The 26,636-nt window shown below is 38.4% G+C and overlaps 2 protein-coding genes and 1 pseudogene across 4 annotated transcripts in view; 1 reads left to right on the forward strand and 2 right to left on the reverse strand.

Moving 5' to 3' along the window:
• The window catches only part of LOC143648208 (uncharacterized), a 42,289-nt gene extending 21,293 nt beyond the window's left edge, over positions 1-20,996 (reverse strand). The window contains exon 1 of the transcript XR_013158443.1: positions 20,827-20,996. The gene's annotated coding sequence lies outside the window, so the exon portion shown is untranslated. The remainder of the gene's footprint in view (positions 1-20,826) is intronic.
• Positions 1-26,636, forward strand: part of IL1RAP (interleukin 1 receptor accessory protein) — a 152,196-nt gene that overhangs the window by 19,518 nt on the left and 106,042 nt on the right. The gene's annotated exons all lie outside the window — the stretch shown is intronic.
• Positions 13,232-14,101, reverse strand: LOC143647801 (lys-63-specific deubiquitinase BRCC36 pseudogene; annotated as a pseudogene).

Genomic DNA, 26,636 nt, shown 5'->3' on the forward strand with positions numbered 1-26,636 from the left:
CCTCCCAAGTTCTAGTCCAGTGTACTTCCTACTGTAATAGGTTGCTTCTTCTACTTTAGTTCTCCCACTTGAAAATCTATACTACATATGTGGTATATCTGCTTCCTTGTTTTTGGTACAGTTTGTAGGGAAAGTATGGGAGAATCAAAGGCTGGATTTCTAGTGTTAAGAGAAAGAATAAGACCATTAATAACAATACCTAATAACTCTGAGTGCCTACTGTGTGTCAGGTACTTTATGACATTATTTTATGTAATCCTCATACTATTTCCATGAAATGTTTTACTGACCTTATTCATGTTTAAGAGGCTCAGCGTGCTTAAGTAGCTTGCATAGCTATTAAGAAAACTGGGATTTGAGCCTACGTAGTGGGATTCAAAGGCCAGGCTGAAACTTTGTGCTTTGCTTCATGGGTGGAGGCTTGCCCTACTCTACCATGGCTCCCATCCCATTTGTTTACAGTGTCTTATAACAGGTGTTGAGTAAATGTGCAGATTTGTCTGACAAGTCCCTGGAAACCCTAACTTGGACTGAGTCAGCCCCACTGGTCATTTGCATTTCTGCCTCTTCTTCCTGCCTTTTCTCTTTTTTTCAATTTTCTTTGTAGTTCAGACAGCATGGAGGAAGCCTTGATCAATTGATGTCAGTTCTTCATGTTTTAATGCCATTTTCATTTCCTCCGTATGCTTGTCTCGCTTTGGAGGTCAGGAGTATAGGGATGAGTGCTTCCCAAAAGCCCTAATTTCCCATTGTTGAAAGTGAGATCTTTAGAGACCTGAAAATGCTGCTGTCAGCTGCTCGCACCACTGGATTAAATACCTGACGATGTCTGTAGAAGCAGGGGACACTTGTCCAACGTGGCTCCTGAGACCTCAGCCAGGACCAGTGGGTGGAAATGACAGGGAATCAGAGTCCAGCGCCACACAATGAGACCTTTATTACCGTGAGAGCCATATGAAAATTAAATCGGTAATGAGTCTACCATCACTGGAGATATTTAAATAGGGCCTAGACATCGACTTGGCAAGGATGTTACAGGGAGAATTGAATATTGGGAAAAGGAGTTTGAATCAATATGACATTTGGGGGCTTTTCCGGCCTCGAGACTCTGTCTTGAATGCACTCAGAAACTTTATATTGGGTATAAAGGTTTTCCCTTGTTATAATTAACACCATCTAGTGATGTCGCCTCCTCCCTCCCTCTGTGCTTCCCCCCGGAGGAACAACCACTCGATTTAAGAAGGGAATTTAGGATGAGGAAGGATGTGGCTTCTTCCCGCTTGCCAGCGCTCCGTATGAGAATGGAAGACTTGTGTCTGGGCCTGGCACGGTTCCGTCAGGCCCTCTTACCAGCTCATTCGTGTCTGGGACCAGAGCACGTGGGAGGTACACATCCGTAGATTGAAACCTCCCACTGGCTATGGGCTCTGGATTTTTTTTTATGTATTTATTTTTAATTCCTCCATAATGAATGCAGTCTGGTCCAGGGCAGACTTCATAGAGGAATGCTGAGACACCCTGAAACCAGTTCAAGTCAGATCAGACAGGGATCCTCTGAATATTATTCCCCCTGCAACTGGCAGCATGTTAGAAAGTGTCTCTTAAGGGTAGTTTCTTCTTGCCATTTCAAAGGAAAGCTGCTTGCAGACCAGGAGGTCAAGAGTGCAAAGCTCCCCTTTTTTCTTTTACTTTTAATTGGCTTACTACTAATCTGAAAACTCAGCTGTTCAAAAATGATAATCCTTTGATTTAATGTTAGAATTAAGACAATTCCTCAGTTCTTGAAGGAAGGAGTGTTGCAATGATAGGAAGTGCCCAGCAGCTGATTTGAAACAGCTTTGATTTTGAAAGAATGAAAAGAAAGCTACTAAAACTGGCAGCAGGTCAGACCAACTAGAGTTGCAACTAAGAAAGGACAATGCTTTTCAATTAAATAAGTCAATCTTTCCCCTCTGGTCTTACAGAGATTTTACTGATCTCTAACTCAGTTTAGCTTTTATTTTTTTTAAATGGAATTTTGTAGCTTAGTATGCTTTCTCAAACCTATCATGTGTGGATAGCTCAGTCTTATTTTCAGGGAAGCCTCAGGAATCACAGATATCCGAAGTCAGGTGAACCCCACTGTCCCCAGGAAATAAAAGATGTTAAAAACTTTATCACTGCAAACACTTCTTAGGGATCTGGTCCAATAGTACCTGTAGCTAGTGTGGCCAAGAGTTCCCTTGTTTAACATAAATCTTCATAGAGTCTTGGGAATCTCAGCTTTCTTAGGAGCTTGCTCATTGCTCCTGGGTCCAAGTAGCTGTATTTGACACAGTACCATTGTTTGTACAGACATGAGTCTTTCTTTGGTTATAGAGAATATGTTATTTTTAGGAACAGTTGTATTTCACCATAGTTTTTCGGAGATGGGAGGCAGATGGTTTCGTCAGAGAAAGTCTTGAACTGGGAACCCAGCTCCATTTTCTTACTTTTTTACCAGTTAGCTATTGACCTTATTAAAGTCACTTTTCCTTCTTGGGCTCCTGTTTCCCAAAAGGCAGTATTTGACTTCTGAGGTCCTTTTGGATCCTCTTGATGAGATAGCCAAATGGGCAGGAATGAAAAATAACTAAGCAGAGAGAGGACTTGGGAAAATAGGCGTGTTCTGTTTTAAACACTTCTTGAAAGTCCTGTATTGCAGCAAAGGCCCCAAATTCAGGAAACTGCTGTATTGAATTTTGTGGGGCATAAGGGTTTCCCCTAATTATCTCATTTCTATTTACTAAAACCTGACTGGCACATGAATCATAGTCATAAGGAAGTTTAGAGATGATCACATCCAAATTATTCATAGTACAGATAGCCCAGAGTTACACAGAGCCTTGAACTCAGTTCTCCTACCTCTTTGTGTAATGCACTTTCAAATACATTGCCTATTCAGTGTTCATTAGCAATGATGAGTCTTTGGAGAAAGAATCAAGCTACAGTCTCAAAGTTGATTGATTCTGAACAATGGAGTTTGGTGAGCAGAAAAACATGCTTACTCCACAGAGACCTACTTCGTATGCATTTAACAATGACTTATTTTCCCCATTATAAATGTGTTGGACGTAAGTTGCCTTTTGTGGAGCTCTCTTCCTGGCCAACAAGTACAGTAACACCTTTTTTTTTTCTTAGGCTGTAGAAGGTCTGCATTCTTCAAGAAAAGTTATGCCTTATAATTCACTCTCAGTTTCCTACCAGGGCTACTTACCCTCACCTTTCTGATGCCAGTGTTTCTTAAGGTAAACCTTCAGCTCTGAAAATACTGAGTGATGGGTACATTCTAGGAAGTTATACATTATGAAAAGTTAAGGTTTCTATGACAGATTTTCATTTTTGTAATCATGGGGTAGTCAGAAACACAGTAGCCTAAGTTTCATCTTTCCTGGGTTATAACTGGTTATTTCCAACAACCAATTGACCTTATATCAATCATGTTATATTTTATACTTTTGTTTTCCTCTGTATTGCATGAGGAGGTTGGCTCATAGCTTTCCTTGGTTTTTTTAGCCATAAAATTCTATGATCAAGGCTTCTCTTGTAACTAATTAAACAGGATATATTTTTACAGTGTATTCCCTACCATGGTGCTGTCTTTCAGCACGTATACTGACAAATTATACACCTTTCATTAATAATTTAGGGCCATGATTTTTTGGTATGCTTAATGATGTCCTCGGGACCTACTGAAATGTGTAAGACTATAAGAATAAATGGCCCCAGACTCCATATTGCTGTTGTTGTTGTTTAATTTTCCTCTCTGCTAATGGCTGAATTTTCTCACTGACCTTAACATACCTATCTACAAAAGCCTGTTACTGAGAGTGCAAGGGTAGTTCAGTGGTAGAATTCACGCCTGCCATGCTGGAGACCCAGGTTCGATTCCCAGTCCATGCACTTCCCCCAAACAAACAAAGCCAAACAAAAAATTCAAAAAATGGTGCTGTAAAAACAGGATACTCACGTGGAAAAATAATCAAGTATGACCCTAAAGTACAGCATACCAAAGAAAAAAAAAAAGCCTATTACCTGCCATCCAAGTTTGCTAGTTCTTTCCAGCCTGGATGAAGTCTGCAGAACACAACTGAGTGTTTTGCATCCAGTAGGCAACTTTCAGTTTGTTGTTGTATGAAAGTCTGCTTTCATTGCATGCTTTCAGTTACAAGGGGTGTGTGAAGGTAATATATGAATGCAGGGTATTTTTGTGATTCTTATTAGTGAGATACCTTTTAAATTGTTTCCTTTCTAGTCATTGGTATGGTTGGACTTTACACACCGTGGTACAAAGGGGCTTAGCTCATTATCAAATGTTTCCACCTCTCAATTCTTTGAGAAGTGCCCCAATTAGAGCATTCAGAAGCCTATGTGAATTCACTGTTCAAGGGATTAAATTTATGGCACAGGGAATTTCTTAGTATTAATATTATATTAATAAGAGCCTGTCTGTATAACTGGTATAATTGTGTATTTGTTCCAAGGATCGGAAGCCTGATCACAGTCAGAGGAAGGTCCAGAAGCAGTTTTCATGCATCTGATCCCAGGCAAATGATATTGTTTTAGTTGATTGTATTTGCTTCTTTAAAATTTGAAAGGAGAGAAGCTTTGTAATTTCAAAAGAGTTTTTCTAGCTCCCAAAGTTTTCCTTCCAGTGTCTCTATTTTTTCCTCTTTCTCTCATATTACTATTTTTTCTTATTGTCTCCCACCTCAGTCTTTTCTCTTGAATATGTATTTCTATCAGTAATTGTTTTGTACTTTTCTGATTTATCCCATTCAAGACAACTCTTTTGTGTAACCGTGGTGATGTCCTCATCTTTCACAAAAAAACGCTGAATGTTAAAATACAGTAAAAATAATCACACATGCTTATTTGACCTATATAAGAACAAGTCCAGTGGAGGCCTCTTTATCCCCATTATTAAAAACAAATTTTGAAGATCCTATGCTTGTTACATCCATTTCCTTTAGATTATTAAGATTACAAAATTGCTTGAATACTTCTTCCTGTGTTTATTCATTAATGTATTTAGAAGATATTTTCTAGGTTTGTGCTCTCCATGAGGTTTTGTAATAGATGCAAAAATAATGCAAAACCAAACTGAAACAAAGTATGTTTTGCATTCAACTTGAACACAGTCAAGTAGAAGAGAGAAAACATGTGCATGCAGGAAGGTAAAAAAGAAGGGGATAAATAGTAACAAGCATAGAAACAAATTGTGATGCAGTTTTTATTTAGAGATCCAGGAGGGAAGGCTGAAGGGAAATGGCAGAAAGGTTGTGAGAGCCTAGTTTACATTGAATTCTGATAAGTGTTATTCACCCTCATTTTCTCCCTCCCTTTGTCTCTCAGTTTCTCTCCTTTCCTCCCTCCTTAAACCTCCTTTTCCCAGGTTTCTTTTCACCTTTTCTACCCCCTTCCTTCCCACATTTCTTATTACCTTTTTTTCCCTTTGTCCTTCCATTTTTATCATTGGCAGAAGAATGTTTGATATGTGATATTGTTTCTGAAGTTGAAAGCTTCAAAAGGCAGCGAAGTTTATCTTTTCGGAAGTAATTTTATGAACTGTTTGTAGTCTGTCCTGGATGTATAATTAACCATTTATTAGTTTTTGAAGATAGCCGTACTTAATCTCCCTCTTTTTTTGTTTTTCCTTTTCTTCCAGAAATTCATTTGGCTCTTTCTTCTGATTTTCTACCCATTTTAATAATGGGAACTAGTTTTTCTGATGTGTATTTATTTAGTTTTTTTTTTCCCCTACCATATATTATTAGTGAAAATTATAGAGGTTATAGATTTAGGAAGCCAGAAAATACTTTAGTATGTTTAATGAAATTCAGCATTAAAATTTTTCTTTTCTGAGTTTATGATGAATCAGAGATTCAGCTGAGGTTTGTTTTGTTTTTAGCCTATCAAATAATGTACCTCCATGATGGGTTCTGATTTGCAAATTCATTAGCATCTTATCCTATCTATTCAAAAAGTGCCCATAGCATTTTAGTATCCTACCAGTAGATAGTGGAGAATTGTGTTTGTTCAGGATTTGAAAGACGAAAGTTTGTGCTTGGGAAACTGACTGGGAAAACAACTTTAAATCCTTTGAATGTAGTGCCTCCATTTATTCAAGTGATGTTACACTAATTACAAGTAATCTGAGTCTGTGCAGTTCCCAGAAATGTCTAATTTGTGCCACTCCATTACTTCCAAAGTAATAAAAACCTCTTTTCTAGTAATCCATTTTTTGCTTATAATTCAGGAATTTTACTAATATAGATTGGCATTTTCCATGACCTCTGCTCCAGCAAAATTTTATCTTTTCTAATTGATCTTTTGGATATTTTGTGAAACACAGCAAACTAAATAATGAACACTTTCTTCATATGTTCATTTTATAATGTGCCATGGGCAGACAATCTGCTGCAGTCAGAGAACCTTATTTAAAACTGAGCTCTATTTGATTGCTGTGATATCTTGAGTTACCTTTTTGTGCCTTCATTACTTCGTCTGTAAACCCAGAAAAGTATATTCCTTTCTGAATAAGGGAAATAAATAACAAATAAAATGGGCATGGAAAGAAATACTATGTATACTGTCAAAGCATGAATTTATTTCCGGTGAGTAAGGTAACTAGACTATAGAAGGATTTTGCAAAATATCTGTTGAGTGAATGAGAAGATACTGTTCTCACAGTTAATTTTTCAGGGGTTCTCTCCTCTCCACCCATAACTCCTTCCTTGTCTTCACTCTCTGCTTTCCTCTGATTCCTAATCATGCCCTCCTGTCCTGACCCAAATCATGCCTTAGGTTTAAAGACTCCAGATTTCAGTGTTTGGGGAGTGATCTGAAGTGGTCCAAAGAATTTCATTATATCCTCCCATCAGTTCTTTTTTATAAAATCTAGCTGCTTCCACAAGGCTTTTGGACAATTAGAAATGGCAGCTAAAAATTGTCTACTAGAACATATACAGTTAGGAAAAAGGAAACTTTCTTTTTTGCCTAGCAGTAGCAGACTCAGGGGATTTAATTCAGGCTAAAAAATAATGAGATACAATAATGTGGAATCAGACCCTGTGAATCCAAATTAAACACTCTTCAGGATCTCATCTTAGGAGTTCTCTATTTGGAAACTTGGACAGGAGCTCACTGAGGGACTCTCTTATGCATTACCATTGTGCCCATGATAAATGCAAATGTATTTATTATATGGCGTGACCAAGTCTTACACTGACAAACACTGGTCTCAGTCCTGGGTCTTCTGCTGAATGTAAATTGTCTCACAGATTTTAGTGAGAAAACACCTCTCTAATGCTGATCTCAAAGAAAGAAATGAGGGTTGAAAGATTAAAGGTGTGGAAATAAAGTGAGAGAGTTATAGTATTTTCCTGGATTGAGAAACTGTGGAATCCCTCCAATCAGGAGACAGCATTCATTCAGCCGGTAGTGTGGGACACTTTCTGTGCACCAGGACCTGGGAGACAAAATTAACCAGGGGCAGACCCTGTCCTCAAGAACTGTACAGTTTAGTGTTGAGAGGAGATGTGTACACTTAACTGTTGTACAAGGTGAAGAGTTGCTGGGACTGTAAGGAAAGCGTAGAGAACATTATAGGGAGAAGGATGAAATTATATCCAGCTCAGAGGAGCAGGGGGTTTCATGAAGGAAATAGTTTTGGAAATAGGTCTTGAAGGATGGGCAGTATTTGCACACCCAGAAAGGGTCATGAGGGACATTCCAGGCAGAAGTATCTATAAAAGGGAGCAGAACGCACAGAGTTGATTTATAGTACCATCTGCGTGGGTAACTGTGGCTAGAGGCTGCGTTACATGAGAAGGAGTGGTGGGGAAAAGGTTGGAAGGAGAGATTTGCAGCCAGATTGTGGAAGATCCAGAACGTTGAGTGAAGGACATGAGGAAACTAGCATGAGGAAGATGTACTGTGCGAGAGAAAATTTATTTAGTCCTTGTCATCAGTCAGCCTTTGCAGGTGTCCTTCATGACACCCCAGATTTACTTAAGGCATTTACAGTCTTCTTGTGTGTGATGTGGTTAACATCTCTTCCGTTGGGTTTGGAAGAATAAGATTTTGGGCTGTTTTTCAGGCATCAGTGGATAGAAAGAATATTTACGAGCAAATCTACATTGTCAGCCTAATGCATGCATTTTTTTTCTTATCTTCCTCTTTTTCAGAGGAGGGTAGGATAATTAAAATTAAGAATGCATTTTATTTTTACTGGCATATATTAAGTTCACAGAGGTGATAGGGTTATTTGCCACGCATGCACATGTGCACTGGTTCCTTTTATAATTGGAAGATTGAGGGCTCCTCTCTGCCTTTGACTCTTTCTCTATGGTGTCTTATGTTCTGATTCCACAGCTGTCTTTAAGTCTCTCATGTACTCGGAGACATGGAGTTATAATCAGCTCCAGTTAACTGTACTGGTGGAGCATGGCACTGCCATACTTCTATCCACAAGCATGTCTTCTGCCTCATTTTAGCTAGTTATTCTGCCTTTGTGCCTGCATCAGCTTGGCATAAAAATGGCTTAGCCAATTAGAAAATTGATCTGAATGTCCCACTTTTTTCCCCCAATCAAGAATTCATGACCCTTACTATGAGTAAGGTCTAGGAGTAATACACCCATGAGAGAATTTATAGGTATTTATCAAAGTTGGTCTATTGGTTTGGTGTCTTACACAGACGAAACCCCTTCTGTATGAAAACTTCCATCAGCAATTCTGAACCATGCCGAGAATCCTAATGCTTGGCAATGTTACTAAACAAGAATTCCTAAAGTCGATTAAGTTTGAGAAGTGCTGGAAGTTTCTCAGTATATATTAACATTCTAAATGCCCTGGGAAGTCCTATGGAAAAGATAACCTTTTCGCTTTGTTTAACCTTATACTTCTACAAAATGAGGACAAAATACACAGATGTAGCTTCTCGAAATTGTTCTGCAGAAGCCCAAGCTGGGTAATATGCATCAGTATAAGAGGGTCAAAGTTAGTCCAAGAATAAAACAATCCCCCAAAATATCAAGAGCCTTGCATTTAGTAGGTATACAAGATACTATGTATGGAGTTTATCCTCTCTCCAACTAACAGGATTTATGCGAGACTTTTTTTTATAATTTGGAGATCTTGTAAAATTCGGCCTGTGTCAACAGAGTAGCTGTATCTGATATTCTTTCCTGAATCAGAAGAAGAACCAAAGGCGACTGAAATAATAAGACGTTAATTTCAGCTGCAGCAAGCCAATACTGCTGACCCTGTGGGGTTATTGCAAAGTGAGATTAATTATGCAGATCTACCACTGTAGGCTTTGGAGTTGAAGTGCCCTGTTGTAATTCACGGCAGGATCATTCATGTAGCTAGCATATTGATATGATTATTATTCTACCAAGGTTTTTATCTGCCTCTAGACAATTACAGAACCACTTACTAGCATCTTTCATTGACTTCTTATTTAAAATTCCCAGGGCTATGGCAGGCATTCAAGTCCTTTTGTGGGAGACGGCTACAGATCAGTGGCATGAAGCAACATGGGATTCTGTTTAGGACTTGACGAATGCTGAGATTGTTAAGCGGAAGATAAATATTCAGACTCCATTAGAAAATAAGTGTTTCTGTGATTCTTTGTCTCTAATCAAAAAAGCTTTTTTTTATTGTGAAAAATAACATATATACAAAAAAGCAATACATTTCAAAGCACACTGCAACAATTAGTTACGGAATCAATTTCAGAGTTTGGTATGGGTTTCAGTTCCACAATTTTAGGTGTTTATTTCTAGCTGCTCCAAGATACTGGAGACTAAAAGAAATATCAATATAATGATTCAACACTCATGCTCGTATTTGTTAAATCCTATCTTCTCTGCTATAACTCCACCTTCTCCTTTGATCTTTCCCCCCAATTTTATGGGTATTTGGGCTATGCCTATACTTGCTTTTTCATGTAGGAAAGTGCTATCGATAATATGGGATGGAGGATGGAACTTTCCAGAAGGAAAGGCTGGCCCCTCTGAATTTCAGGATTTATCTGGCCTAGGAACCCATCTGGAAGTTTAAGTTTCTAGAAGGTACTCATAGTACATGGGACCTTTATAGACTCTCAGATAAAGCCCTAGGCATTCTTTAGTGTTGCCAGGAATGGTTTTGGTTAGGGTTTGACAAACCCTGATGAATAGCAATATCTAGTAAAAGTAGCCTCCAGAGTAGACACTACCCTATCTGAACTCTCTCAACCACTGATACCTTATTTGTTACACTTCTTTTCCCCCTTTTGGTCAGGAAGGCATTGTTGATCCCACAGTGCCAGGCCGGGCCCATCTCTAGGAATCATATCCCATACTGCCAAGGAGATTTTCACCTCTGGATGTCATATCTCACATAGCAGGGAGGGCAATGATTTTACTTGCAGAGCTGGACTTAGAGACAGAGAGAGAGGCCACATCTGATCAACAAACGAGGTCCTCTGGAAGTAACTCTTAGGCATAACTATAGGTAGGCTAAACTTCTCTGTTATATACACAAGCTTCACAAAAGCAAGCCTCAAGATCAAGGGCTTGGCCTATTGACTTGGGAGTCCCTAATGTTTGACACGGTATCAGGGGTTTCCCCGGTGGTAAGGTTTAATAGTTCCATATTTTTTCTTCTGTCCCGTAAGGGACTTTTCCAATATTTTTAAATTATCTGCTCAACGTATTCTGGGATGTATCCAGGCATTACATTAAGCTGTACAGAATTACTGGCCTTCATTCTCATTCTAGGCTCCCTATCCAGACAGGTTGAGTTAGATTATGTGTTATAGAAAATTTACGTTTTGGACAAAATAAACCTCTCTTCCTTTGGTCTCATAGATTAGGTGAAGTTCTAAAATACGGCCAATGTCCTGCTTTCCCCTGTATTCTGATTTATCTTAGTCCCCACCTGATTGGTTTCATTCATTCTTATCACTAATTGAAGCCCGACCTCTTTTTCAGTTTCTTTAACAGTTGTTGTATGTGGACTTGCAGACCTTCAGACCTGCAAAACTCCTGCTCTGGGTTTTCAGTGTCACACTGGTACCCAGAGTTCCAGGGAAATACAGGTTATACATATAGCACAGCCTCTCAGAATTTAGAAATAACAATTATGGCTCTGGACTGAATGTGATTGCTGTAAGAGCTTACAATCTGGGCTCATGTTTTCTTAAAATATTTTCTAAATGAGACTATACAATATTTGCTCTTTTGTTTCTACTCATTTTGCATCACATAATGTCCTCCAGATTAATTGACTTTGTTGCATGCCTCACGACTTTGTTCCTTTCGGTAGCAGCACAAGATACAATCACATGTATGCACTATAGGTTGCCTTTCTGCTTCTCAATCAGTGAATCCTTCACTCACCTCCATGCATACGACATCATGTATAAGGTCCTAAGTCCACACTCCATGTCTTACATTTTTTTTCCCTTAGGTAATACTTAGAACTTTTTGTTTTGAAATAATTATAGACTTACAAGACGTTGCAAAAATAGTACAGTCCCATGTACCCTTCACCCAGTTTTTCCCAGTGGTAAGGTTTTATATAACTAAAGTAGAATTTAAAAATCAGCAAATTGGCAATGGTACAGTACTGTTAACTAGACTACAGACTTTATTCCATTTCATTAGATTTTTACATGCATTCATTTATATGTGTGTGTAATTCTATGTAATTTTACACAGGTATAGATTCATGTAATCATCACCCCAATCAAGATTCAAAACTGTTCCATCAGCACAAAGGAGCACCCTGTGTGATTCCTTTATAGTTGCACGTATCCCTCTTCCCGTCTCTATTTCTGGCAACTGCTAATCTGTTCTCCATCTCTGTAATTTTGTCATTTCAAGAATGTAACATAAATAAAATCATACAGTATGTAGCCTTTTAAGATTGTCATTTTTCACTTTGCATAAAGCCCTACAGGTCCACCCAAGTTGTTGCATGTGTCAATAGCCTGTTCTTTTTCATTGCGGAGTAGCATTCTGTGTTATGGATGTAACACTGTTTGTTTAACCATCCATGACACTGTTTGACTAGTCACCCATTGATGGACATTTGGGTTGTTTTCAGTTTTTAGCTACTGTGAATAAAGCTCCTATGAACATTCATATGCAAGGATTTTGTGCAGACATAGGTTCACATTTCTCTGGGATTAATGTCTAGGAATGCAACTGGTAGGTTGAATGCTAAGTGTGTGCTTAACATAATTAGAAATTTTCCACCTGTTTTCCAGAGTGGCTTTACCATTTTTACATTCCCATTAGCAATGTATGAAAGGTGCAATTTGTCCATGTTGGTATAGCACTTGGTATTATCACTATTTTTAATTCAGCCATTTTGATAAGTATATATTGATATCATTGTGGCTTTAATTTGCATTTCCCTGACGACTACTTTCATTCAGCACCTTTTCAAGTGCTTATTGCCATCCATATATCCTCTTCAGTGAAATTTCTTTTCATGTCTTTTGACCTTTTTCTAATTGGATTGTTTTTTCACTGTTGTGTTTTGAACATTCTTTATATATTCTAGATCAGTGCGCTGTATGATTTGCAAATGATTTCTCTCAATATGTAACTTGTCTTTTACTCTTCTTAAGTTTTTTCAGAGCCAAAGTTTTTAATTTTATGGTCTAATATATCACTTTTTTTTCTTTTATGGATTGTGCTTTAGGGGTAAAATCCAAGAACTCATTGCCTAGCCCTATATCCCAAACATTTTCTTCCATGATATTTTCTAAAAATTTTATGATTTTGTGCCATACATTTAAGTCCATGCTCCACGATGAGTTAATTTTTGTATAAAGTGTGAGGTGTAAATTGAGGTTCTTTTTTTTCTGCCTGTCCAATGGCTCCAGCACAAAGGATAGCCTTTTCAACAAATGTGTTTTCACATTTGTTTCAACTTTTGCTGAAAAAGCTATCTTTCCTCCATTGAATTGCTTTTTCATCTTTGTCAAAATAGATGGATGTATCTGTATGGGTCTACTTTCAGCTTCTTTATTCTGCTCGTTGATCTCTGTTTCTGTCTCTTTGCCAGCACCATACAATCTTGATTACTGTAGCTTTATAGTAAGTCTTAAAATTGGGTAACGGGAGTCCTCCAACTTTCTTCTTCATAATTGATTTAGGTTAATTAATCTTACATCCTGATATTTTCATCTTTCCCCATTTTGTCTCCTGCCTTTATTCCAGGGAAGAAAGTTCTTGCATAAGTTCTTCCTTTTCTTGTTGCAACTCTTGCAAATGGTGTTGGTTTTGCTCCAGTCTGTTCTCCAACCACTGGAGAAGAGCCCTGCTGACTACTAGCATCTGACTGCACAGATTCTTGGTAAACACTGAGCCGTTATGGATCTTGGTTTCTGAGTTGAGATGTGTAAGGCTGTGGATCCTCCTATATGCATCCTGTTCCTCCTGGCATAGGATCTTGGGCAGCTCTACTGCTGATTCATGGCACACTTTCCCAATGGTGACATGAGGTGCTATATGGATTGGGATTTCAATTCTTTTATACTCTGAGCTCTTTGGGGCTGATATGGATTGGAAACAAGTATAGAGAACCCGGTCATTCTTTGTGTTTTTGCCTTCTATGAAACGGGAAAAAATAAGCCCTACAAAGCCTTGATCCATCATCTGGTACATGGCTTGTGTGCAAACATTGACATGTGAAAGCCAAACAGTTGTAAGAGGATGGGAATGATACCAGCCCACAACTCCCATGGGGCAACCGGTTAGTTCAGCCAGCCTCTCCACCTAGCTGTAGACAGCTAGCTACTCTGAAGAAATTTCCACTCAGTCCTTCCTCTTATCAGAATGGGGCAAGACAATAATGGAATGAATGTGAAGAATTTTTGCAGTGTCAGCCTTTTCAGCAACCATGCACATTTCTGTTCTGTATGTGCAAATTTTGGTCACTCCTTGGTCATCATTCAACTTCGTTATGCACAGCCCCATCACCTCTGCCTTTTCTGTGCTCAGGGGATGGTTGAGACAAACCAGGAAAGCGTCAGACTCGAGGTGACCCACCTACACTGCCTGTACCACCTGCACCTCCATCTTGGTCCGACCCTGCTCTCCATGTCTCATATTATCCTCACTTACTTGTATAATCAACACTCTCAATTTTAGAAAATGTGGTACACACTTTTAATGTAATGATAGCAAGAGTAGAGAGGTAGCATATGATGAAAAGATCATGAGATTTGGTGTCAGGTTATGGGAATTTGAACGCTGGTATCACAGTTTAGTATCTGTCACACTTTGGGTAAATCTTTTTCTTCTGTAAAATGGGGTTGTTATTAAATACCAAACTTCTGGCAAGCTTGAGAGGTTTAAATGTGTATATGCATGAAAAAAACACTTTGCAAGTGGCAAAGTGCTTTAAAAATATTTTTTGTGTTAATGAGTAAGGCTTTCATTCTTGAACTGGTGGTGTCATAATAATCAAGCACACTTTTACGGCCCATTTCTTGGGTAATGTCCTATTAACTCCTGTAATCACTTGTACTATGACTTAGCCAGAATGTGGTAACCAATGCGTTGGTATGTTTAGCAGCTCCAAGGAGTGTATGCCTTTGAAATGAGGTACAGAATAACGTTTCTATTCTTAATTACTATTCCTGCCTTATGGTTATGGAATTATGAAAATATTCATCCAATTAGCAATTTTCAACATCTTCCTTTTACTTCTGTCCTCAGTGGTAACAAATAAGGTTTGTTTTCTTTTGTTTTAAGATAGCCCTAAATTCCTTTCTTTTTCATGCAGGACTGTCCTTTTTTCATGCAGGGCTGGACTTTGGACATAGGTAGAATGCTACCTGTATCCAAAGTCCAGCTGTAAGGCCAGCTTGTTCAGAAAGCCTTCCCACCCACCCCTAACCCAGCTCTACCCCCCCCCCCCCACCTCCTGGTCATGCAAGTCCCTCCCCAGTGCAAGTAATTCATTATAGTGTTTTGCTTGGACTGATTTGTAAACTTAATAATAGCATGCGCAACCACAGCTAAACTGCTTTACATAGTTAAAGAATATATATTGCAAACACTCTTTTAGGTGTTTTACATATATTAATTCATATAATCTTCAAAAAAGCATATGAAGTGGATACTATTATTATTCCCATTTTACAGATGAGGAAACTGAGGCACTGAGAGATTACTTAATTTGCTCCATGTTAGGAATCCCAACCAGGTGTGAGTTCTTAGATGTCTGGGGCATGTTAAAATGTATTTGGCTCCTATTATTTAGCATAGGGGGTACACACAGTAGGTACTCAGTTACTGTTTATTGGCCTTGCTTTAAAAAAATGCCCCTGAAGAGCTTATGGTGAACTCACAAATGCTTCCCCCACTCCCCTTACTGTGTCAGTACTTTTTCAGTATATATGTTCTTCCCTCCTGCCCAATTTGCTAGTCCAAGTATTTTAAAACCTCCTATTAAGTACTGCTTGAGCAGCTCTCTGTGAGGGCATAGGTTTTTTTTGTAAATACCTGTATGGTGATGATAAGGCATACTTGTTGAAATTAGGGTCACTTGAGTCTTTGGAGGTTTATGGATCAGTAGATAATTGCACTATTAAAATCCATCTCGTTCTCTTTGTGATGAAAGGGGGATTGCATGATCTTCCTTTATTTGCAATAAAGCTACCAAATGCCAACTGCCTATGAAAAGGTCTGTGGCCAGCCCTCTCTGGTCCCTGAACTCATCCCTGCAAACCGTGATCTGGAGGACTGAGGTCACAGCCCAGACTATGGGACTGGTGGGTACACATTGCCACCTGTCAGGATGACGCTGGTGCCCAAAAATCAGTGAAAGAAGTCATAGAATTTTCTCAACAGGACACAGACTCACACAGACCCTCTCAGTGTTAGTTCCTAAGGGGATTTTCTTTAACACTTTAGATTCAGAGCAATGATATTTTCTTTCAGTTCAGACCTAGACTCACTAGTTTTGCATTATGTGGGTTTCCAGGAAAACTTGGAATTATTACCCTAGTGTTCTGGGGACGGGGCTAGGGATGGGAGAGGATGGCTCATAAATCCTGTTCTGTAGCAGACTGTGCACACCTGAGGGAAGAGACTGTGCATGTGGTAACCCTGCTGTTTTCTCACACTTGGCACAGTGTTGGCCTGGTATGCGGGAAGTTGTTTGGCAAAAGTCCTAATTTAACTCTTGACCTTAACTTGTCTTAATAGAACAAGTTGTGGAAACTGAGGCATAAGGACAAAATCACAGAGCTGGCAAATGCAAGAGTCAGAACTAGGGCCTGGGACTCCTTACTCTTGTTATTCCTCTGTGCAATTGAGATTGAGGAGCTCCTGGATGCTGCGGGGTCAGCATGTTAAGCGTGAACTGTCTGAAGCTTTAAGACCCCTGAATAGGAAGGTGTCAGGCTCTTGTTGGGTAGATGGTCTCCAGTGAGCCAGCCAATTTCTGACAATCTCAGGGTGGAAATGAGACAGGGAAGTACTCTGGGAGAGGTCAGCTGATTGTGTGGGGAGCCCAAGATGGCTTAGCTCATGCAAATCAAATTTCTGGAGACAGGTACGTTTTGTAGGTAGTGGATCTTGATGAGCGTCACAGAACTCATGGTGTCTTCTATTTGGCCTGGGCCTTGGAAGAGATCTCATTCTCTGGGTGGCCTTTTGCCTCATTAAAGAATGTTGTGTGTTCCTGATATTCTCACAAGCAGTGGGGACAACTAGATCAATAGGCCAAGCCCCCAATCTTGGGGTTGTTCATATGAAACTTTTCCCTGCAAAGGATAGGCTGGGCCTACTTTAAATTAGACTTAAGAGTCACCCCCAGAGAACCTCTTTTGTTGCTCAGATGTGGCCTCTCTCTCTCAGCCAACATGACAAGCAAACTCACTGCCCTCCCCCTCTCTATGTGGGACATGACTCCCAGGGGTGTGGACCTCCCTGGCAATGTGGGACAGAAATCCTAGAATGAGCTAGGACTCAGAATCAAGGAAATGAGAAATGAGAAAAACTTCTAGACCAAAAGGGGGAAGAGAGAAATGAGACAAAATAAAGTGTCGGTGGCTGAGAGATTTCAAACAGAGTTGAGAGGATATCCTGGAGGTTATTCTTACACCTTATATGGATATCACCTTTTTAGTTTAGGTATTTTGGAGAGGCTGGAGGGAACTGCCCGAAAATGTAGAGCTGTGTTCTAGTAGCCATTTTCTTGAAGATGATTGTATAATGATATAGCTTGCTCAGTGTGACTGTGTGATTGTGAAAACCTTGTGTCTGATGCTCCTTTGATCTATGGTATGGACAGATGAGTAAAACATATGGATTAAAAATAAATAAATAATAGGGGGAACAAATGTCAAAATAAATTTAGTAGATTGAAATGCTAGTGATCAATGAAAAGGAGTGATAAGAAGTATAGAAAAAATAGGGGAAACAAAGGCTAAAATATGTTGGGTAGATGGAAATACTAACAATCAATGAGAGAGGGGTAAGGAGGTATATGAATGGTAATATACCATTCATATATGGTATATATGAATGTTTGTCTTTTTTCTTTTTATTTCTTTTTCTGAATTGATACAAATATTCTAAGAAATGATCATGGTGATGAATATACAACTATGTGATGATATTGTGAGTTATTGATTATATATCAAGAATGAAATGGTCATATGGTAAGAATGTTTGTGTTTGTATGTTGTTATGTTTAAAAAAATTAAAAATAAAAAAAAGAATGTTGTATGCATGTCAATATCTGTATAAAATACAAGCATCATCACCTCATATTTGTATACCCCTTTACCACTAATGAGGCAGTTTTGTCATATTATCTAATTTGGTCCTTAGAGCATTCTATGAGGTAAATATTTATTAACCCTATTTTATTAATAATATACAATGATTCAGAGGGATTAGGCAGATTATCCAAGGGCACACAGTTAATAAGTAATCAAGAGCAAACTAAATCAGGAGTTGACACATCCTAGGGAGAAATTATTTATATGTCCCATCAGCTGCCCTATATTTATGTGTGTTTATTGTATAATGGTTTTGGACTAGGTTCTGGGCACACATACTTGGAGTCCCTGTCCAAAAAGAAAGGGGAGGGGGTGATGAGACAAAAACCTGAATGACAACAGAACAGTGTAGACATTTCTCAGGGCTCAGAGAGAGAGAGGTACTGATACCTGCCCAGAGTTGTTAGAAAAGGAATAGTTAATTTCCTCTTCTTTTGTGGCAAGTCAAGAAAGAATCAGGAAAGGCTGCAGAGGGGAGGTGAGCATTGAATGAGGCTGTGAAAAAATTAAGAATCATTCCCTTTCACTGGTAGCGAATTTAGTCTCATGTGGAATTGGTTGATTTGAAAAGCCTGTGCATCTTTTGGATTGGCACTGCCCTGAGTATGTGGGTTTGGACTCGCCTTTCCCTAATTGGATCCTTCACTGTTGTCAGTATTTTCCAGTGGCACCCTAATAGCTATAATGCAGTAAAGGGGTCCATGGTCAAATAACTTTGAATGAAGTTTGATGCTGTAGACACAGAAGCCTAGAGCATGCTGTCTTAATGGGGAAATCTATGAAAAACTTGGCCACAATTTTATTACTTGTGGCCTTTCTAGCAGTTTGAAGATGGTGTCTTACCCTGTGAGCCCTGCAGACAGGATTGTGTGATGTGCAGACCATTCTTTGAATTAGAGAGGTTATAGTGGCAATGTCTTTGTATGAAATTTAACGACAGAAAACCTCAGATGCCTAAGAAGTTTCTCTGTGCTGGGAAAAGTAATTGATTTCCTAATCTGAAAGTGACTGGATCTTCATCCACAAGGTGATAGGACTGTTTTGTGTCTGTGTTTATAAGTTCGCCTGATTTCCTACTTGGACTTCACATGACTTGCGCTTTCCCTGGTGATTTGCTCTCACCCTTGTCCTCTCACAGGTGTGGAAATGCCTCTGTTGCAGCCTCTGGTTTTTAGGCGCTGGTGTATTGTATGACCTGTGACTGCAAGCTCCGGGAGTACAGGAAAGTTTCCTTCCCTCTTCCTTCCAGACTGTGTCCAGAGCTTTAAAGATATTTTCTGAGTGAATTAGAAGGAATGTTAGAAACAGCCATCATAGACATTCTTGCTCCTAGCCGTGAGGTTTTTTGGAATGACTCCCTGGCACATCCTGTGTTGTATTAAATCTGGTATCTTGGTTTATAGGGCTGTGTAAAATCCTTTTTCTTTCCTTCATCACCCCCTGGAGTTTTAAACCACCTTTTAACTTCAATTAAGCAAATATTTTGTCTTTAATTTTTGTTATAGAAGCATCACATAGCAACAGTAAAGTGTGTGAAGATTAAGTATACCATGTGATTAATTTTTACAAATGTGCAGTCATATAACCACCACCCAAACCAAGAAATAGAGTATTACCAGCATTTCCTTGTCAATACCCCTAAAGATAATCCTTGTTATAACTTGAATTAAGCAATTTTAAAAATGCTTCTTTTTTTGCCTTTAAGATCACTGTGACGATTACTTTCAAGAAACCTGCAATCTCCAGGTGGGTTTCTAGGCCAGATAAGTCCTGAAATCCAGAGGGGTCAGCTTCTCCAGAACACGCGCTAGTTCAAGCCATATTATTGACACCTCCTTCCAACAAAAAAAGTTAGAGTGGGCATAACCCAGATATCCCTAAAGATTGGGAGAAAGATCAAAGGAGAGGGTAGAGTTATACAGAGAAGGTAGGGTTTAACAAATGAGTAGGAGTGGTGAATTATTATATTGATATTTCTTTTAATCTCCTGTGTCTTGGAGCAGCTAGAAGGCAAAACCTAAAATCGTGGAATTGTAACTCATACCAAACTCTGAGATCTGTCCTACAACTAATTGTTGAGATGTGCTTTGAAATTTTTTGCTTTTTTTGTATATATGCTATTTTTCACAATAAAACAAAACAAAACAAAACAAAAAAATTGCTGTGACCTCAACCTCTTTAAAATTTAAACCTTAAGAAACAAAGCTGGGTGGGCCACAGTGGCTCACCAGGTAAGAGTGCTTGCCTGCCATGCCCAAGGACCCGGGTTCGATTCCCGGTGCCTGCCCATGTTAAAAAAAAAAAAAAGAAAAAAAAGAAACAGAGCTTCCAGCTAATTTTATTATAAAGAACAATTGCCCTAATCCTTTATATAGGTTTAGCACTTTATAATTATTGAGTCCCTTTCTACACGTGCAGCATTTGATCCTCTACAGCAGCTATTTTCTTTTTTTTGTATGCAGTATGGTGGGGGTCACATTTCATTCTTTTTCCAGGTGACTGCTCCATTATTGCAGTACCATTTGTTGATTTTTTTTTTTTTTTTACAACAGCTATTTTTAAAATGAGGAATCTGAGGCCTAGAGAAGGGAAACCTCCTGAACCAGGGTTTTTTCCAAGTTCAAGTTTCATTGTAGAGTCTATCAACAATCATGGCATTTCTGTAAGTTATAAATAAAGTCCAGACTTACTGCCACAAATGTCTTCTCTGAAATATTGAGGAACAAAGCACTGAACTTGGTCCTCATGCATGCAAAGGGCAGGATGTGGCAGGTTTTTCCTAATGATCAATGATCAACTTGACCTGAGTAACTTGGGCACCCTTTTGTAAATAATAGTAATGATGGCTCACTTTTATCTGCTGCGTCAGAGTCTTTTAAGTGTTTTGTGTGCATTATTTCACTAAATAAGAGCAAATAGTAACCAGCATTTGCTGAGATCTGTTTGTGTGTCTGAACAGTTCTAAGTATTCTACAGGAATTATCGAGCACAGTCTTCCCAACTAACCTTATTGTCTCTGTAAGTAGAGAACACTTAGTCTTCAAATTGTCCATCCCTTAGGAAGAGGTTACTCTTCATTCCCTCATGAAGCAGTGCCTGTAAACCCTTGGCACATCATTCTTAACTCGATCAAGACAGTAACCAGGGTACAGCACTTCCTAACTGGTCCCCATGGATGTCCCTCTCCTCTTCTATCAGGTTGTCTGAGGTCACTCAAACTCCGAACTCCAAGTTCTTTTTCAAGTGTTCTTTCACCTCCACTGAAAACCCATTTCTCTTTTCCCCATGACTGCATGATGCTATTTCTTCCCTTACCCCGCAGAGCATGTTGCTATTCGAAATATTAAAGAAGCAGTGAAATCAGTCTGCTCCCAGTCTATTCAGGCTTCCATGTCCTCTTGGAGTTCAAAGTACTTTGAAGTTATTTAGTAAGAAGGGGAGAGGCAATATCTTGAGAAGCGTGCTAACTTTTACTGGTGTGAACTCTGTCTCTCTGTCGCATCAGCAGAGGTTCGCAGCTCTGGCTTAATGAGCCGAAAGTTGGGACAGTTCATTGATCTCTATGTACTTCTACTGCTAGGGTTTTCTGGAACATTCAGTACTTAAAGACAGGACTGAGTTATTTCCAGAGTAAATGTTGAAAATAGAAAATCATATTTAGGTTAAAACAGCTTTCATTTATTTAAACTGCCTAAAAGGGTTCACAAATCACTTCTTGAGCTTTTTAAAAAGAAAAATCATGCCACATTAAAAAAAGTTATAATTAACATACAACATAATTGACTTTTTTTTTTTTGGAGACAATTCTTGAGTTGTGTGTGTGTTTTTTTTTAACATGGGCAGGCACTGGGAATCGGACCCAGGTCTCTGGCATGGCAGGTGAGAGCTCTGCCTTCCTGAGCCACCATGGCCCGCCCCAATTCTTGAGTTTTAATACATATGTATAATCATATCACCATCATTACAATGAGGATACAGAACAGTTTCATTCCCCCAAAAATCTTTCTTGTGCTATCAACCTTCTGCAATTACACCCTCTCACTACCCATAACCCCTTGATCTATTCTTCATCATTCTAGGTTTGTCTTTTTGGGGGGAATGTCTTTTAAATGGAATTGTAGTGTAGGTAATATGTTAAGACTGGCTTCTTTCCCTCAATATAATGCCTCTGAGATTCATCCAAGTTATTATATCAATAGCTCATTGCATTGTATTACTGAATTATATTCTGTTTTTTGGATGTACCAGAGTCTGTTTGTTTATTTCCTTTTTTTGCAGGACATTTGAACTGTTTCTAGTTTTTGGCAGTTATTAATAGAGCTGCTATAAATGTGTGTTTAGGTTTTTATGTGAATGTAAGTGTGTTAGTTTATAAGCTGTTGGAATGCTAGATACCAGAAATGGAATGGCTTTTAAAAGGGAAATTTATTAAGTTGTAAGTTTATAGTTCTAAGGCTATGAATGTCCAAATTAAGACAAGGCTATAAAAATGTCCAAATTAAGGCATTCAAGGAAAGATACCTTGGTTCAAGAAGGCAAATGATATTTGGGGTTTCTCTCTCAGCTGGAAAGGTACACGGTGACATCTGCTAGCTTTCTTTCCAGGAACCTTCAATGGCTTCCCCGGGGCTCTGTGTTGGCTCTATCGGTTCCAGTGGCTCATAAGGTTTTTCCAAAATTGTTCCCTCTTAAAGTGCTCCAGTAAGCAACCCCACCTTGAATGTATGGAGACACATCTCCATGGAAACAATCACAAAGATCTCATCCAGCAATATTGAGTGAGGATTAAAGGACGTGGAATTTTTGGGGTACATAATAGATTCAAACTGGCACAATAAATTTTTATTTTTCTGGGTAAATACCTAGGAATGGGATAGCTGAACCTGATGGTACATGTTTGTTTAACTTAATGAAAAAACAGTTTTCCAAAGTGGCTGTACAATTTTGTATTCCCACCAGTATAAAAGTCCCCGTGACTGCATCTTCTACTGCACTTGATACTGTTAGTGTTCTTTATTTCAGTCATTCTGAAAAGTACGAAAAAACACAGGACATATCCAAGTGTTTGTCATGGGCTACTGTTCAGTCCTCTCAGATTTTTCCTTCTAGTTGCTCCAGAATATAGGAGGCTAGAAGGCATAAATATTTTTTTATCATCACAATTGACATTTTTTTGTCCTTTCTGTGAGAAATAACATATATACAAGAGAGCAATAATTTCAAAGCACAGCACTACAATTAGTAGAACATATGTTGTAGAACATACTTCAGAGTGTGGCATGGGTTACAATTTTCCATCTTTGGGCTTTTAATTCTAGCTACTCTAAGATACTGGAGAATAAGAGTTATCAATTTAATAATTCAGCAATCATATTCGTTTGTTAAATTCTATCTTCTCTGTATAAATCAACCATCACCTTTGATCTTTCTATTCCATTCTTGAGGGCTATGGCCATTCTAAATTTTTCATGTTGGAAGGAGCTGTCAATAATATGCGGTAGGGAGATCGAACTATCTGATGTTCTGGAGAGGCTGGGTCCTCTAGGTTTCAGGAATTATCTGGTCCAGGGATCCATCTGAAGGTTGTCAGTTTCTGGAAAATTAAGTGAATGGAACCCTTGTGGAATCTTATATATTGCTCTAGGTGTTCTTTAGGATTGACCCTTTGCATATAAACTTTAGAATCAACGTGTCTTTATTTATATACAAAAAATCTTGCAGGGTTTTGATTGGAATTTCATTAAATACCTAGATCAGTTTGTGGAGTATGGTAGATTGAATCATGCACCCAACAAAGACATGTTTAGGTCCTAAGGCCTGGCCCTGTTGGTGTAGACTCATTTGTCAATAGAATCTTCAAAGATCCTATTAAGATGAGGCCAATTGAATCAGGTCAGGCCTTAATCCAACATGAAGACTTTTATAAGAGGAAATGTACCCAGAGACGCAGGTGACTGAGCAGGACAAGTAGAAGCCACAGGAAGAGGCAGATTACCAGGTGACAGAGGCAGAGACTGATTGCCAGAAGCCACCACCAGAATGCATGAATGAGAGAAGGCATGGCCTCCAGGTACCTTGATTTCCAGCCTCCAGCTTCCCTGTGATGAGTGGAATTTGTGGTAGCAGTCGTGACAAACTAATCCAGGGAGAAATGACTTATTTTCTATGTTGAGTCTTTCCACAAATATGGCTTATCTATTAGTTCTCTATTGCTGTCATTACAAATTACCAAAAAAACTTAGCGACTTTACAAAAACACCCATTAAAATCTAAGTTTTTGTGGGTCAGATGTACAGGTACACTGTGGCTTAGGTATTCTCTGCTTAGGGTTTTACAAGGTTGATCACAAGGTGTCAGCAAGACCCTGTCTTGCAGGTTCTAGGGAAGTATCTGCTTCCAAGCTCATTCAGGTTTCTGACAGAATTCATTTCCTTGTGGCTGTAGGGATGAAGTGCTGTTTTCTTATTGGCTGTCAGCTAATAACCTCTCTTGTCTCTTTAAGGGCACCTGCATTCCTTGACACATTGCCCCTTTCATCTTCAAACTAGGGGGGTGAAGCCTTTATCTTGCTTTGAATTTCTCTGACTTGGGTGGCACCTCTGACTTCAGCCAGAGAAAGTTTTCTGCTTTTAAGGACTTTTGTGGTTAGATTGGGCCTACCTGGATAATCTAGTATAATCTTTTTATTTTAAGATCTACACCATCAAAACATTTACATTGGAAAAGTTCCCTTTGTCATGCAATTTAACATAAAAAGTTCCAAAAATTAAGGTGTGAATATTTTGGGGGGCATTCTGCCTACCACATCTTTCTATTCATTTAGTTCTTTTTAAATTTCCTTCATTAACATATTATAGTTTTCAGCAGCAGCAAAACGCTTTCATATTTTGTTGGACTTTTAGTAAGCATTTCAGATTTTTTTTAGCTATCGTAACTGGTATTTTTTTAAAAAATTGTTTCCTATTGTTTGTTGCTAGTATATATGATTGATTTTTTTCATGTGTTGACCACATATGCTGCAACCTTGCTAAACTCATTGTTTAGATCAAGGAGGTTTTTTAGTAGATTCCTTGACATTTTCTATGCAGAAAATCATGTCATCTGTGAGTAGCCATACTGCACTGGATAAGACTTGCCCTATTAGGTATGATGTTAGCTGTTATTTATTTGTAGAATCACTTTATCAGGTTTAGGAGATTCCCTTCTATTCCTAGTTTGTTGAAAGTTTTTGTCAGGATTGGATGTTGAATTTTGCAAAATGTTTTTCCTACATCAATTAATATGTTTATATGTTTTTCTTCAGATTGTTAAAATGGTAAATTATATTGATAAATTTTCTAATGCTGAAATAACCTTATATTCCTGAAATAAACCCTGCGTGGTTGTGATTTAATATATATATATATTGCAGATGCTGATTGCTAATTTTTTTTGACAATGGTTGCAAATATATTCCTGAGGAATACTGGCCTGTAGGTTTTTTGTGCTATATTTGGCAGGTTTTGGAATCAGAGTAATTTTGGTCTCATAAAATGAATTGGGCAGTGCTTTCTTCTCTATTTTCCAGAAGAATCATGTAGAACTAATAATGTTATTTCTTTGAATGTTTGGTAGAATTGACCATTAAAACCTTTAAAGATGTCTTTTTTAGAAGGTTTCTGTTTTAGTTTCTTAGACTGCTGCAAGCAAATACCATGGAATAGTTCAGCTTGAACAATGGGAATTTATTTTTTAATTTGTTGAGACAGAAAATGTCTAAATCGAGGCATCATCAAGGCGAAGCTTTCTTCCTGAAGACTGACTGCAGCAATCCTGGGCTCCCCAACCACATCTCAAGACATATGGCAGCATCTCCTCCTTTCTGCCTTCTCTTCTGGGTTTCATTGATTTCAGCTCCTTGCTTCCATGGCTTCCTCCCTCTCTCTCTGTAGTCATTCTGTTTGCTAAAGGACTTCAGTAATAGGATTAAGACCCATCCGAACCAGGTGGGTCCCATCTTAACTGTGTAGCCTCATCGAAAGGTCCTACTTACAATGGGTTCATACCCACAGGAATGGGTGAACTTTAAGAACATGCTTTTCTGGGGTAAATACAGTTTCAAATCACTCCAGTTTCTAACTGCAAATTCAGTTTCTTTAGTAGTTACAGGACTCTTCGAGTTGTCTATTTCACTTTGAGTGTGTGTTGGCAGTTTGTGGGTTTTGAGGTATTGGTCCATTTCATCTAAGTTGTGGAATTTTTGTACCTAGACTTCTTGATATTAACTTATTATAATTTTAATGTCTATGCAACTGTAGTGATATGCCCTCTCTAATTTCTAATTTAAGGGATATGTGTCTTCTTTTTTGTTGTTGGGTTGACTGGCTACAGGTTTATCAATTTTACTATTCTTTTCAAAACATCAACTTTAAGTTTTATTTTTTCTAATTTTTTCTTTTAATTGTTTCTACTATGATCTTTAATATTTCCTTACTTTACTTGCTTGGTTTATTTTGCTCTTTTTTTTTTCTAGGCTCCTATGATAATAAGTCTAGATTATTGATTTGACTCATCTCTTCTGACATAAGCGTTTACTACTATAAATTTCCCTGCTGACTTCACTGTTTTAAACTGTGTCACATACATTTGGTATATGTTCATTTTTCTTCAGTTCAAAATATTTTCTAATTTCCCCATAAATAATGGATAATTTGGAAGTATATTCTTTAATTTAGAAGTGTTCAAATATTTTCCTGTTTTCTTTCTGTTATTGATTTCTAGATTAATTCATGTTTAGAGAACATGTTTTCAGTTATTTCATATTTGTTAAGGTTTGA

This window comes from Tamandua tetradactyla, chromosome 10, assembly GCF_023851605.1.
Source record: "Tamandua tetradactyla isolate mTamTet1 chromosome 10, mTamTet1.pri, whole genome shotgun sequence".
In the NCBI taxonomy this organism is placed as follows: Eukaryota; Metazoa; Chordata; class Mammalia; order Pilosa; family Myrmecophagidae; genus Tamandua; species Tamandua tetradactyla.